This window comes from Hippocampus zosterae, chromosome 19 (assembly GCF_025434085.1).
Source record: "Hippocampus zosterae strain Florida chromosome 19, ASM2543408v3, whole genome shotgun sequence".
Taxonomy (NCBI): Eukaryota; Metazoa; Chordata; class Actinopteri; order Syngnathiformes; family Syngnathidae; genus Hippocampus; species Hippocampus zosterae.
In genome coordinates, this window is record NC_067469.1 from 8079737 (window position 1) to 8094451 (window position 14715).

Sequence of the window (14715 nt, forward strand, 5' to 3'; positions counted from 1 at the left end):
TGCCTGCGTGTGCAAGCTAGCTGAAGATAAGGAGGGCAGAAGATAAATAATGTAGATGCGCCCAAGAAGACAGTTAATAGTTTCACTTCAACAAGGCCTGAACCACTTTGAAGCAGAATCGAGATTGCTCACCCCCCCCCCACTCAATATTACAATAGATTTTTTTCCCCCAACATCTGCCCATGTATTATTTTTAACAAACGCTGGTTGACTGGTGGAGTTTGTATCTTCTCCCCATGCCTGTGTGGGTTTTCTCCGGGTATTCCAGTTTCCTCCCACATTCCCAAAAACATGCATGGCAGGTTATTGGAGCACTCTAAATTGTCCCTAGGTGTGAGTGTGAGCGCAGGTGTTTGTTGGTCTATGTGTGCCCTGTGATTGGCTGCCAACCAGTTCAGGGTGTCCCCCACCTACTGCCTGAAGACAGATGGGCTAGGCTCCAGCACCCTCCGCGACCCTTGTGACGATGAGCGGCTCAGAAAATGAATGGATGGATTAATGATAAAGATAAGATAAAATATCCTTTATTTGTCCCACAGTGTGGAAATTTACAGCCTCCAGCAGCAAGAATGTAGGTAGAAAGAAGAAAGAAGAAGAAAAAAACAACAAACACCGTTCAATTAAGTGCAATATAAACACAAAATGGATAAATCGCAGTGCTATTTACAATTGTCTTTCACATCATTTAATTATTATTATAAAACGATATGTTCTGGTTTTTATTTTCAGGGCCAATGCTATCAACGACATGGACTATTCGGAATTATGTAAGCCAGGGGTGTCAATCTCAGTTTTTGTCGCGGGCCACTTTGGAGTTACGTCTTCCCTCGGAGGGCCAGTGCAAAATCTCAACGTTATTTATTACCCATTCCAATTCAACATTTTGGTACAGATTTCAGCAAGAATGATGATAGTTGACACACATGATTTGCTCCCGAGGGCCACATAAAATGATGTGAGGGGCCGGATCTGGCCCCCGGGCCTTGACTTTGACACCCGTGTTGTAGGCCGATAACCAATGTTTGGAGCCGATATGAATTTACGACCCGCACATACTCGCAGTTCAGCATCGGTGTGCGTCTTTGTTTTTGCAAGATGTCGTCGTTCGTGGCCATTTTACTGCTGGACTAATTTTAAAAGAGCGGGGACCTTGTTCCATCCTCTCTTAACTTTGTTGCTCTCTCTCTCTCTTTCTCTTTGGGTGCCTCTTTCTCTTTTTTTTCCCCCAGCTGCACTCATCTCCCTGTGCTCACAATCCCTCTCTTCCGGGCTCTCTTTTCAGTCCCCATCCAATGGGTCCCTCGCATTATCTCGCCCCCCGTTCCGGGTTCACTCATCTTCCCACAGTCTGCATAAACAATGGCGGTGACACTATTACGGCCTCTAGGCATACACGCAACGCATGGACATGCGGAGTGTTTTATGGCGGGAGATTGTGATCCGAGCAGGGCGAGCAGACCGCAAAGTTTGTCCGCGGATGGTGACGGCATCTGTTTGAGTGTTAACGAGCTGGCAATTTCACAGTTAATGGAGGTTAAATGTGCAAAGTGAGAAAAAAAAACTGTTGCAAATCTCGTAAGACTACGCAAGGTGTTGAGAAGAGGTCAGCTATCATAAGATCATTTTATAGTTTTTCTTAAGTACGCTTTAAAATATTAATTTAGCTTGATCCTTTCACTGCAAGCCGTTTCCAAGGCAGAGGTCCACATATTCTCAGGCGTTTTTAAGCATTTTCAATGAGCTTTTAAAATTCACGGAATATTGCGTGCTCTGATAAAGTAAGAAATCAAAGAGTAGACTCTCTTCTTTCGCCGGCAAACAGAAAAGCTTGTTGATATCGTTTTTCGTTTTTAAGTGAGAAGCATTAATACTGGTTTACGACCCAAGAGCGGAACAAAAACAAGTTTGTGTTTGTGACACCACAAAACTATAAAACAACAAAAGTGCCGTCAATGGCTTCTTTTTTTTCACATGAAGATTGGCATTTACATTCTAAAAAATGTGCACGAGTTGAGGCGCACGTTAAGGTACGCTTCTTCTTACACTTGCATGCCAGTGAAGAATTTCGAAACATCGGACATCATTGAACCCCAAATTAACGATGGTTTCGGATACCAAAGCTTCAACCAAACATTCTTCAAAAAGAGCTACGGCCCTCAGGCATGCTTACCTACTGTTGCTTTTCTTTCCTCTTGCAAGCAAGCTCCTGTCCTCCCTTTAGCCTCTTGCCTTTCCCGCCCCCCTCTTGCTTTTTTGTTTTGCTCGCTTTTTAAAAACGCTTCTTATTCCTCCCTGCAGTCTTCTCCACTTTGGTCTCCCACCTACAAAGCTGTCAGTGCCATTTTCCTCTCCTTCATCCCGTCGGCTCTCCCGCGGAGCTGAGCGCCTGCCTCCCGCGGGACTTTCACCCGCGGAAACGAGGGCAGAAAATGACGAGAGAGAAAGAGAGAGAGAGGAGGGGAGTCAGAGAGAGGCTAAAAGGGGGGAGGGAGAGAGAGAGCGAGAGAGTGAGCATGTCTTCTAATAGACTGTCACTTCAGCTCCAATGCGCCTATTCCAGTTTGCAGTTCAGTTAAGGGAGTGTTTTCCCCAATTTAGCTTTTTCACTTGTTTATTAATCAGCATTCGTAGACAGGAACCGGTTTTTACCAAAAAGCGGAAAATATATATATATCTTTTTGTGGAGAAAAAAAAATAACAATATGTCAAGCAAAATACAGTAGCGATTAATGCTTTTTTTTTGTTGCTTTTGTAACATCTCAAAGGTTAATGCAACAAAACACGCCTGAGGACGGAAGAACCTTTGATGAGACAATAATTTTTTTTTTTTATTTACTGAGAAATGCGCCTTCAGAAACGCTGACTCACCTCATGGCTGGACGAAACGTACAAACACCAACAGTTTGATATTCAAAAGTTCAAACTCAGATCACCTTTAAAGTGCATTTTGGTTGAGCAAGGGATGGATTTTTTTTAGGCTGATGTGGATATTCAAATATTTGGCAGATAAACCTTCGATTAAGTTAAAAAAATATATAGGATAAAATGACTTCCTTTCTGGTCCCTGAAAGATATGAACTACAGGCAGAACAGTTGACAGTTTCACAATACTTTGAAACAATACCTTTAGCATTTTTTTTTTTCATTTTGCAACAGAAAGAAAAATCGCCAAAAATTGGCACTTTTTTTGCCAATTCTTTTTTGAGGGGAATGTTTGAATGTCACTCTCTTTGTCTTGTGTTGTAATGTGTTAAAAATAATAAGAAGAAGAAGAAGAAGAATGAATCGGCTGTCTAATTTTAGGTGCATCGTGAAATCTCACCCAAATATGCTTAACTTTTTGGTTTTGTGGTTTACGTACAAATATTCAGATATTTCCACCACGATACATACGCTTGCAAAAACAGCAGAGTTTTCAAAATGGGGGGGCCAGCCAGGCAGCCTCCTCAGCCGGGGTGCTCTGCACCTCACACCTGAGACTCGTCAGCTCATCACCCACCTGTTCTGTTCTGCTTGTTTGGACTGGTACAAATTGACTCACAGACCATTCCTCAGTACAAGTTCTGATGTCTCTCAAACAATAAGGCCAGCCCCCCACCCCCAAACGTGCTTACAGACCCACCCACTCATGTACTTACAACTTTTTGTCTGTCTGGATTTAAGGGGTCGTCGGCATGGCGATGACTGCCTGAACACTCAGATGTACAATTTTATGGGAAACGTAAACTAGAGCAGGGCCGTGACAAAGACGTCAAGACTGCTTTCATTTGTGCCCCCCCCGACCCCCGGCCCAAGTTATTTGGCTCCGCGTGTGTGACAAAATCCAATAAAGACAGGTATAGAAAAAGCCGGCCCGTCCCTTTGCGTCCATGCATGCGGCAGTGTCGGGGCAAAAAGGGAGGACGGGTCACCACGGCAACAGCATTCATGGACACTAAGCATAAATCCCCATGGAGACAAGAGATTACTGCAGAAAAAATAAAGATTATTGAGCAGGCGTACAAGTGACAAAAGAGATTATGGTCATGCCTAAACCTCCGTTTCAGAGCAGATTTTACAGCCGGCTGATGTTACACGCCGGAACCTGCAGGAAGTGCTCCTTCCCTTTCTTTATGCCCTTTTTTTTTTAATGATCCAAAACTGAGGTCTGCCAACACTCAAATCCTCAACTGCAAATAAAACAACCCCTAAGGATCATCCTCAAAACCATCACTCATTAAATCCATGAACTTGTCTTACATTGAATGTATTTACACTGTAAAAAAGTTGATCAGCTCGCACACAAGCTGGCCAGTGTGAAAACACGGCTGGTCCTGCCACACTGCGCACTGATTCTCAAACTGAGGATTACACAAGGGGATAATCTGCGAGTGTATGTTTCCGTCTGTTGGCGTGTCCTGTCCGTCAGTCCCTTCGGGCCTCTTCTGTCTCTTTCTATCTCTTTCTGTCGCATGCGCTGGTAACTCTGTTCGTCAACAACATTCATTCCGAACAAGAGTTCAAAGATCAGATCTTGCCGTGAATTTGCAATCGGGTAATTAGATGTAGCGGCAACTCACTGAGAAATGGCTGAAACGATGTCAGCCTCCACTCACGTTTGCCCAAATCTCTCTTTGGATGTTTGAGTGAGAAGAATGGCTGGGCTCATATGTGCCATTGTTGTCCGCTAAACTCTCCCATTCAGCCATTAGTGAGGTGAGGCGCGAGCAGCGTCTGTGAGAACGTGCGAGTGAGCCGGGGATGGGCGGAACCCGCGAGGGGGGAGATGAAGGGAGTTTCGCTGTGCGCGCCAGAGGAACTGAAAAACAAATATTAGCTGCTAGGCAAAACTCGTGATGAAACCGCAAACAGTAGACGACACACAAGAGTCTCCAGTCGGTAACTCTCGGGTGTGGCGTCGCTATGGAGACCTACATCCCATAGAAGGTGGTGGCAACAAGTGCCAAATAACGGACTTGGCTAGCGGACAGAGAAGGGAAACACGATACAGGTGGAGAAGAAGACAATTCTCCATTTCAAGCTAAAACTGAAAGCCTGGAAATGACTACTAAAACTACTACAGGACATGACATACTAGTGAGAGGCCATGCTAGACCTGGGTGCTTAGCGGTTTCAATTGTGAGGAAAGCGTGCTCGTATTAGCCATCACACTGAGATAAATTCAAGCTAACGTTGCTAAATTACTTATGGAAATGAACTTTTACAACCGTCTACCAGAGTGTCCAAGATTGGTATCGTATTATGGAACCGCTACCGAGACCGATAACAAGCTAACTAGCATGGCTAACGTCAGTCGGCTTCGACTTTGACATGACTTCACAAAGCAGAAAAGCGCAGAGAAGTTAACTACTCATTCTCTCGAATTACGGTTGTGATCCATTTTCATTTTGTTATAAATATTGACTTCTTTTCTTTTGCCTTTTACAAATCTTTTTTTTATTTAAGTTATTGTTACTTACACACACGTTTTTCAAAAATACACAAACAGTCGTAACATACCCTTGCTCACATTTTCCACACCTAATGCCGACATCCGCGCGGTCAGTGTGCGTTCAAACCAGCGCACAATATTACCACTTGTCTAACGTCCCTCCGCATCAAGTGGCCTTTCAAAGCACGACGAGGGCTGCATCTCGCTGTGACCTCTTGTTCAGTCCCTCTTTGTGAGAATGTGACCCGATGCTGATTAATCTGTTTTTAACCATGTTTGGACCTCTGCCAAAGCCACAGGCCCTCTCTTTTTTTTTTCTTTTTCTGGTATTCATTCCATCGTTGCCTCCAGTCAGACACTCGCTGGAAGAAGTCACTTTGCTCTCTTCTAAAGTGGTCTGTTGTTGGGTTTAATAGAGCTATTCAACGAGCAAACAATTAAACCCTACTAATCCTTGTGTATAAAAAGGAAAAAAAAACACTTAAAAGGCTGTAAGCTCTAGTCAGCCGCACATATCGGTTTTATTGACTCTGCTTTTGCCATCAATCTGAACCTCTTCCCTTTGCCCCATTCCTTCCCACGTGTTTTTTATAGCTCCATCACTTGACGCCCCCTCTACTGTCTCCGCGGAGGTGGAAACGAAATGAACATTGCATTACGGCGTCCTTTCATCCGCACCTCTCTGATCTTGCCTTGTCCGATTTTGATTCCCGCAGTGCCCATCGGCGCGGAAGGCTTTGAAAGGGCCGCTGAGCGGTCACAGCCCACCGCTTAACCTCACAATATGTCCACTTCGCCGGAGATGACAAGAGTTTATGTGCGATTTTGAAGTACAAAAGCAACAAGGCATAAAAACATGCCTTTTAAAGTTTTCGCGTGGGCTAGATATTCACGAGGTAAATTTACAATTGCTCTGGCTCTTTTGTGACGACCATGGAACCACAACCAGAAAGTCAGCCATTTTGGTGTGATGCAGCCATTTTGGGCATATTGCAGGACTTTTTTTTGTATTTTGATGAAATCTCAGGATGGAATTATTCAAAATGAACCACAATCAGAAAGAGACATCCAGGGTCTGAGGGTCCAATTGTCACCGCTTGCAGATGTAAGGCCTCGAATTGCTTACGAAATGCCACGAAACGACAGTCAGGAATGTCACACCGAGCTTTGTGTGACACAATGTGTTCCCGTTGAACCCATAGGGTCAACACACACACACACACACACACACTCGCCAAGGATGTTCCCATAGCCTATTCTGAATGGTTGAGCAATATCTGTCACTCTCTCCTTCCATATAACAGCTACGATCTCACTTCCTGCCTCCCTGACATCGCTTTGCACTTCCTCGCCTTCGCTATTTTCGTGTTCCTCGTTTCTCCTAAACTCACCACCTCCTGATGGTGGAGGCTAGTACTAGCCAAACGCAAAACTTAATGAACACCAGGGTACCACTTACTGGTCATTGTTACCGATAGTATCCTTGGAATATTGCTTTAAAAAAAACGCAAACACTTGTTTCAAGCGGAAGCTCCTTTTAATGAGCGGAGGAATCTCTCGGCAGAGCTAGCAATTAAGGACTCTCATTAGCGAGTGGGACAGAGCCGCCACTGTTCCCTGAACATGACAGTTATAGATGAACTATACACACACACATACACACACACGCACACACACCCAGGATGAGGCTGTGAGATGATCGCTTTTTCTGCATGTGACCGACACACACTTAAACAACACAACAGGTGAAACGGTACACGTTTTTGACATTGTCACCATTTTTTTGTAAATGTGAAAGAATCCACACGAGGAAAAAAAATTGACATTTCTAAACAAAAGATTGTTTAGAAATGTTTTTAAACAGGAGACTTCTGAATATCCGCAGGTGGCAGAAAAATGCCGCTTGCCTGAACTGAAATGAAAATCTTGCTGTAGCCCTTCAAAAAGGACAGAGCGGCACAGCCACAAATGCTTGACTTGTTTCATGTCTCCTCCTCCTCAATGACAAAGCCACGACCTGCAGCCTCCTTCATGTTCAAACCAGCAGCGAAAGGCACCAGGCTACTTTCTGTTGCGTTGCTTAGCAACCAATGCTGTGTCACCATCATCCCTACCTCGCAGGTGGTGCCTCAAAAACCAAGTACAGTGTCTAAGTGACTTTCGTGTTAGGCATTAAACTCAAAATGTGTTTGGTTATGAATTAGAGAAGGGTTAGGATTAGCCATCATGACAAAAGTTAAATAATAAATAATTTTAAAAAATTATAATTAAAAAACTAGAATGTTGGGAGTCTTGAAGCAGGGTTTTATAAAATGCTTTATACTTTTTTAATGTTGCACAACTATTTTTGGTCTTAACAGCTGCTTTGTCTTTTTGATGTTTTTACCAGTTCAAGAGGACAACGCACACAAGTTTGGAATTCAGAACTTCATTTCCCACATGCCCTTGCGATCATACACGTTCAGCACGACGAGGAACCTTAAAACAGCTTCGGGCCACAAGTCTACAGCTATTCCATAAACAGGAAAGACTCCACACACATGCTTAGAAGTGAAAAAGTATTTTAAAAACTATTAGTTTTAAAGCGCAAAATCTCCAAGAACGACAGGGTTATCTACGGCTTGTCCAGAAAGCGGGACGGATGAATGGTCCCTGCAGAAACTGGGGTAGTTACAGAGGCGGATGTTTGACGACACGAGCGAGGGGCCGATAGCCAGCGGTAATGCAACCGACATGTACAAGCGTAAACAGGGGAAACATAGTTGAAAAATAGCCCTTTTAACCAATGTTACGGCGACGTGGGCACGAAATATTACCGTCGATGCTAGTAAGCACGTTTCAGCGTGGGTAGTTGGGGTGAGCACGATAGAAAGCCCACTCCATCTAAAAAAAAACACTCCAAATCATAAATAATTCTAAATCACGAGGAACGTTCGAACGTTTGCTAAAGCATGTAGCGTGCTTACAGATCCTGCATAAACAACCACGACCGTTTCATTGAGTCGACGGTGACTCATCACGTGATTTAAATGGGAGCCCAAAAACAAACAATACCTGTTTTTAAATCTCAGTTGAAATATATGTAGACCGTCCAAATGAGTCCTGGCCTCTCGTCTCCCCCCTCAATAATTAATTCCAGTATTGCGAGCCTCCTGCAAACAAAAATCTCCAGCGGACGAGTCCTCACAGAAAATCTGGCTCAGGCGCAGAGGCAAGGCGTGTCAATCATTCTCAAGTCCCGCCCTATTGTGAAAAAAATGGCCCGTTTCTCTTCGCCATTTGTCGACGTGGATTACTGTTTTTGGGTTCTACGACGTGATTGGTCAATCACATTGGAGGGAGCGTCGAACGTGGATGTGGAGTTGCGAATGTGGCGCTCTAGCACCCTCTAACGGGGGTGATTAGTCACTACAACGTGTTGATGAGTATTGCGCAACATAGCCGACTGATCCTCGGTTTACGACGACGACGTGCAGCAAGATAATTTTTGCAAGACGATTTTTTAAAAGTCAGAATACGTCGTTGTCTGTCACGAACGTTCCAGTAATAAATACGTGCACTTTTTAGGAAAAAATACACACACAATTACAACCGAGCAAGGAAGTCAACCATACTGTTAGGGATGGATGCTAGTTAATTTTGTGACTTAATCTATTGCAGCCCCACGAAAAAAAACATTTGGTTTTAAATGTCTAACATTATATTACTATTGAAACAAATATAATGAAAGAGAACGTTAAGAAATAAACTGGATTTTACATTGTAATGACTGTATAAACACTGTATGTTTCTTTGTCTGTGGTGTGTCTTTAAGGGACGTGGTCTAGTGAGCAGTGGCGTCTTAGGTGGGTGCGGGACAGGGCGACATCCACCTCAGGGGGTACATCCACAGACCCACCATCCCGGAAAAAAATTCAAAAGCCAACAAAATGTCTCACTGGGCAACACAAGCGCAAGTTGGCCAATCTTGGTAATTGTACCATCAAAAGGCCGAGCATCATCGTTTTTTTTGTTTGTTTGTGTGTGTGTGTGTCTGTCCCTTCTTCCTCTCTCACTCACGTACCTCACATGTACCTACATCCAGATTACAGGAGCTCATGTAATTGGCTTATAATGGAAGGCAAGTTTACATCCACGAAAGATGATAAAACAAACAAGTAAAAAGACTTTGTCACTATTACCAGTATAAGAAAATCCATTCGATCAGCCGCAATGAAGAACTGCAATTATTTTCCACATTTATCATATTAGACATATAAAATAACAATTTCTATTTTTTTTTCTTGGAGTGAACTCACCATTTGTCGAGCAGCATGAATCCAATAAGCGTACACATACAAGCATAAGGGAGAGAAAGGGACAGAAAATCAGACATCAGTAGGTTGAAATGTAAAAAAAAAAAATTGACTCGGGCCCAATGTTTGGTGTGAAATGTAGGTTTAGCAATTACGTTTTGGGTCAAGAGTTAAGTGCTTAGGAGTTGGTAAGCGATTGGAGTTGTTAGGATCTCTAGTGAAGCACAAAAAGCTTCATTTGTTTACCAACGTTTCACTTGGTTCACATTTGAGTTCTCAAATAGACGCACACTGCGCTGAGTCCTAAAATATATAGACGTCAGCAAATTATACCCCCTGGGCTTTTTTACTATTTCTCGACAAAACATACCTGCTTGTCAGAGATCCCAAATAGCAAAAATAGTTCCCACACAGAGATTAAGACCCAGCACCTTAAAAACTTGACTTGATCTTGGAGCAGACCAACCCACCTCTTGTCCTTTTTAATCGGCCCGTACGACAACACCCAGGGCATTCGGTAAAATGACAAGGTTTCTACTGCAATCGACATCCAAACTTCTCCCTCCAGGTCAGGGAAGCTCCCTCCAGTCATGCAAGCACCAGATCAAGACAGCGCATTTTCTTTCGAAGGGGGATTAACGTTGTGTTCTCCTGCGGGGCATTACCCGGACGCTGCCATCTGGACAGCCAAACATCGGCCAGTCTCGTCCGAGTACAGCCATCTCTAGAGGAACGGGCGTTTGCTGCTTGGCCCTCCTCTGAGGAATTTGGTTCTTTTGGAAGGCTTTAAAAGGCCGTAAATGTGACGGAAAACAGAATGGATTGGCTTAAGATGGATGATGCGCTGATGATGCTGAGACATTCTGGTGCCTTGAGCTGCCAGTTTGCACGAAAGAGGTTGTTCGGTGGGGATTTTACTCAACTCACTCCACAATAAGTAACAATTTGGCAGATAGTGAACAATTCTTCAAAAATGAGGGTCAAACTAAACATAAAACAAAGAGAATTACACGTTGTCTTTTAAAAACATCCAAACAGCTTTGACACAAAGCTCCTGTTAGTTTAACATCTAATAGAAAATGCCATTGTTGGTCTCACCATTGGCATCTATAGTTGTGGTATTATAACCCTTTAAGCAACTTCTGCTTGAACAGAAACTGTGGAGCAACACATATAGACAGATAATACTCCACAACAATCACTCTTTATCCTAGAAAATAGGGGGACAACGTCAACCAAATTGAGCATCGGAAGTCATGACAAGGACATGACAGATGTGGATTTTTTAAAGATGATGCCTAGTTCGTTACGTGGCAGAATTAATTGACCGATTAGTTAAGAAAACGGGGGGGGGGGGGGAATTGAGCTACTCGTCTTAAAATGAATGTCATTCTCAAATCATTAATGCCATCATTTTGTGTAATCCCTTAAATAAAATCTGAAAATCCACACTTCAATCACACATTAATTGTTGATTTTTTTTCTTTCCAGATCTCAATGTGATGGATTTAAAAATGCAAAAATCTTAAATCGTTGTTTTACCTGCGGACAGGTGCACCAGCGATGACTGTGGAGTACCTTGCAATGTGTTTTCTGTGTGTGTGTGTGTGTGTGTGTGTGTCTGTGTGTGTTTGTGTGTGTGGAACAAGATGCTGTACAAATACAATAACACGGCTGTTTTCTGCAGCGCGCACCTGTTTGCTCAAGGTCAAGTTGAGTACCGTCTCACGCCTTTTTTGTGTGTGCAGGTAACTCTAGACGTGAGTATCGGGTGACGCGTAAGACTGAAGAAGGCAAGAAATGCAAAGAAAAGAAAAACACCCATATGGATGAGCATTAAATACAGCATAGTAAAAATCTTGAAAGTCTAGTTTTATATAACTGGTGATTTTTTTTGTATTCAAATTTGACAGCGTTGTGACTAACACTCTTCTGTGGGGTGTGTCAAATGCAGACATTTATTTTCACTTTACAGGGATTTGAATGAATTTAAATGATGAGGACATTCCGAGAAATTCCCCAAAAATTGAAAATAATAAAATGAGTTTCATTTTTTTAAATGAAATTATTCATTTTATTTTTTCTAGAATTGTGGTTTTCGGCATGTGCGAAAATAATATCGACAGTTATAGTATTTGGACATTTACAAACTGGCCACTAGATGACAGCAGTAACTAATTGCAGATCGAGCTCCTCCAGGCGTCCAAGTAGAACTTGTGTCATATCTTGTAGCTTTACTTCTAATATATTGTTGTTTTTTTCCCCCTTTACCTCCAAGGAATTTGCGATAATTTATAATGTGAGCACTTGGAAGACAACATCGTCCCAAATTGGACCTTAAAAATATTTGATTTAGGATATTTTTAAAATTTTTGTCTGGGGAAAAGTCACTTTAAACATTGCATGCTTGTAATATTTTAACACTTGTCACATAATTTGAGACGAAAAGTCTCCATTTGGACATCTGTGTAGGCGCAAAACTAGTTTAAAAAGGAAGGATTTGCTTTTACCACAATGTCAAGAGCGGAGTTGGAGATGACGACATAAAAACTGTTACGTGTTGAGTATTTTAGCAGTTCCCCCTTTTTTTTTCTTCCCAAGGCTACTTTTCAGATCAGGTTTCACTTCGGAAACAGCGTAACACAGCCACTTCCTCCATTTGGAGTCTTAAAGTAAAAGTAAAATTCAAGTTACGTTACCCACAACAAAAACTGGTTGTCAAAAATATAACTCGTAAGATAAACACATAACTTGTATTTTTTTAACGGTAATAACTTAAATAACTTAAAAATATGAATGAGTGACATTTAAGGGAACAATGATAGCGCAACAAAAAAAAGCAAGTTTGCTCCAAAATAAATTGCGTTTCCTTAAACATTGACTTGAACTGCCCACCTTCAAATTTTAATCCAAATTTGTTGCCAACGGGGGTTTTTTTCTACAGCGACAATCACTTAATGACAAAGACCAAAACAATGCTACCATTCTTAGTCGGTAATGATTTGTTGGTTTGCTAGTTAGTGGTTTTATAACGATACAATTATGTGGTTGCGCTACTGCCAACTGCTAGTTGAAGTTTCGATGTTCATGTTCATAGCGTGGGATCAACTGGTTGCCGGATCTCCGGACTTCCAACAAGGTTTAAGGAAGACGGTCAGTTGCTGACCCGGCTGTCAGGTCCTCTGGCCAGGCCAGGGGGATGCACTCGGCTTCTGCTCTCAAGCCAAGTGCATCCGTTCATCCATTTTAATTTTCACAAGGAAGTTGGAGCCTGCCTTGAGGCCTAAAAGGTGTGCTACATCCTGGGCTTGACTTGTCTGTCAATCACAGAATTCTTCAAAATGACAGATAGGATTCCCACCCACTTACACGCACCAACAGGCATGTCTTCAATGAAGCCGTGATCCATATATTTGTAAAAAATCAATATGAATTTAGAGTCTACAATGAAGCTAATGTAGACATTTTGGTGGATTGTCAATGTCTGTAAATATTGAAGTAGATATTGAACCATGCTGTAACTTTTGTTTCCTCCTTGTACAAAACCAAACAAAAAAATGGAAACATGTATGTTAGGTTTATTAATTCATAACAAAAAAAATCATCTTTGACTCTTACAACAGGTACATATGGTTGACTAAAGGCTAATTTCTTCTTGTAAATATTGAAGTTACTTTAGACTTGTCAATGGATTTCTGTGACTTGTCGTGAATTCAACTCAAAAGTCACTTTTGTCTTCAGTGTGGTTCTTTTGCAAATATGAAAGACGATTTGGAGCCCCCAACCAACCTAACTTTGGCTTTGCAATAATCAACCATGACATAAATAGACATCTACGTGTCTGGCAAAAAAAAGCATCCTTTTTTTGTTTTACACCATTAATTTTTCGGGATAAAAACATTTTTTGCTGATTGACTCTTTCACTTTTTACAGATTTCCCCCATAACCTTTGGGCAACCTCTGCAAATGTGGTGGGAACAGCGACGGCTCTTAGTCCTGTTTCAAACTTCTGTTACTCTTGATTTCTCACACACTGATAAATCTACTTCGACGCAGTAAAGTCCTGTAAAATTAATCATTTAAGTATAAAGGATAAAGAATATCTGGGAGTGAGTGTTGCGATATTGTCTGTCTGCATGTGTTGCTCCATCTTTTACGCTCAAATATGAATTGCTTCAAGGATTATTTCAAGGGGCTTTTAGCCCACTTTAGGAAAAATAATCAAATTTCGAGGTTGGGAAAAAAAGTAATTTAGTGTGCAGCGGACCCTGCAAATTTGCGGTTCGGCATTCGCAGATTCAACCATTTGTGAATTTGTTTGGGGGAATCCCTTTACATGCAGAAAGAAACTTACAATACAAGAGCAATCAGTGTATAGTATATGATGACAGTCATTTGCGGGTTTTCGCTATTCACGTTCGGGGCGTGTATTCATTGTATTTTTAATGGTGTCAAATCTCAAACCGGGTTGAATGTGACGCCAAGAGAATGAGGGTGAACATTCTGTACATTTTTTGTGTGCTTCATGCCAAACGTTCTACCCCTTTGTTCTCCGGGTGATCCGAGTATTTGTTGTTCACAAGGCAATTAAAGTTGATTGTGTAACAATAACTTTACCACATTAACCAATTGTGCCAGTGGGTGTGGCCATTATTTGATCAAACCCTGTTACGTTCTGCGTGATGGTAGTTGTAGGACCCCAAAAAGCAGGGAGGAGCAGGGTGGATTGACCATTGTACAATGGAAAAAAAAACACTAAGTCGAAGTACTCAAAAAATGCCTGGAAATCACAAGTATCAAACCAAACTACAACAGTAAACAAAACATGACAGGAGCACACGTATGCTCACATACTCACAGCTCACAATTACCCAACAAAGACTGACAGAAATTCAGGGAACTAAATACAAGCTAAGTGACGAGACAACGAGAAACACCTGGACAACACACAGAGTTGAGGGAGCTAATTGGTTACACACAAGGAACACT

At 42.1% G+C, this 14715-nt stretch overlaps 2 protein-coding genes across 14 annotated transcripts in view; one reads left to right on the forward strand and one right to left on the reverse strand.

The window, feature by feature from the left end:
- epb41l2 (erythrocyte membrane protein band 4.1 like 2) overlaps window positions 1–8659 on the reverse strand; it is a 38454-nt gene extending 29795 nt beyond the window's left edge. For 8 of the 13 annotated variants that reach the window (XM_052052725.1, XM_052052719.1, XM_052052720.1 and 5 more), the window contains exon 1: window positions 8486–8657. The gene's annotated coding sequence lies outside the window, so the exon portion shown is untranslated. Of the gene's footprint in view, window positions 1–2170; window positions 2494–8485 lie in introns of those variants that run through there. The other 5 variants (XM_052052727.1, XM_052052729.1, XM_052052728.1 and 2 more) reach the window with 3 other exon arrangements.
- Window positions 1–14715, forward strand: part of tmem200a (transmembrane protein 200A) — a 127526-nt gene that overhangs the window by 53195 nt on the left and 59616 nt on the right. The gene's annotated exons all lie outside the window — the stretch shown is intronic.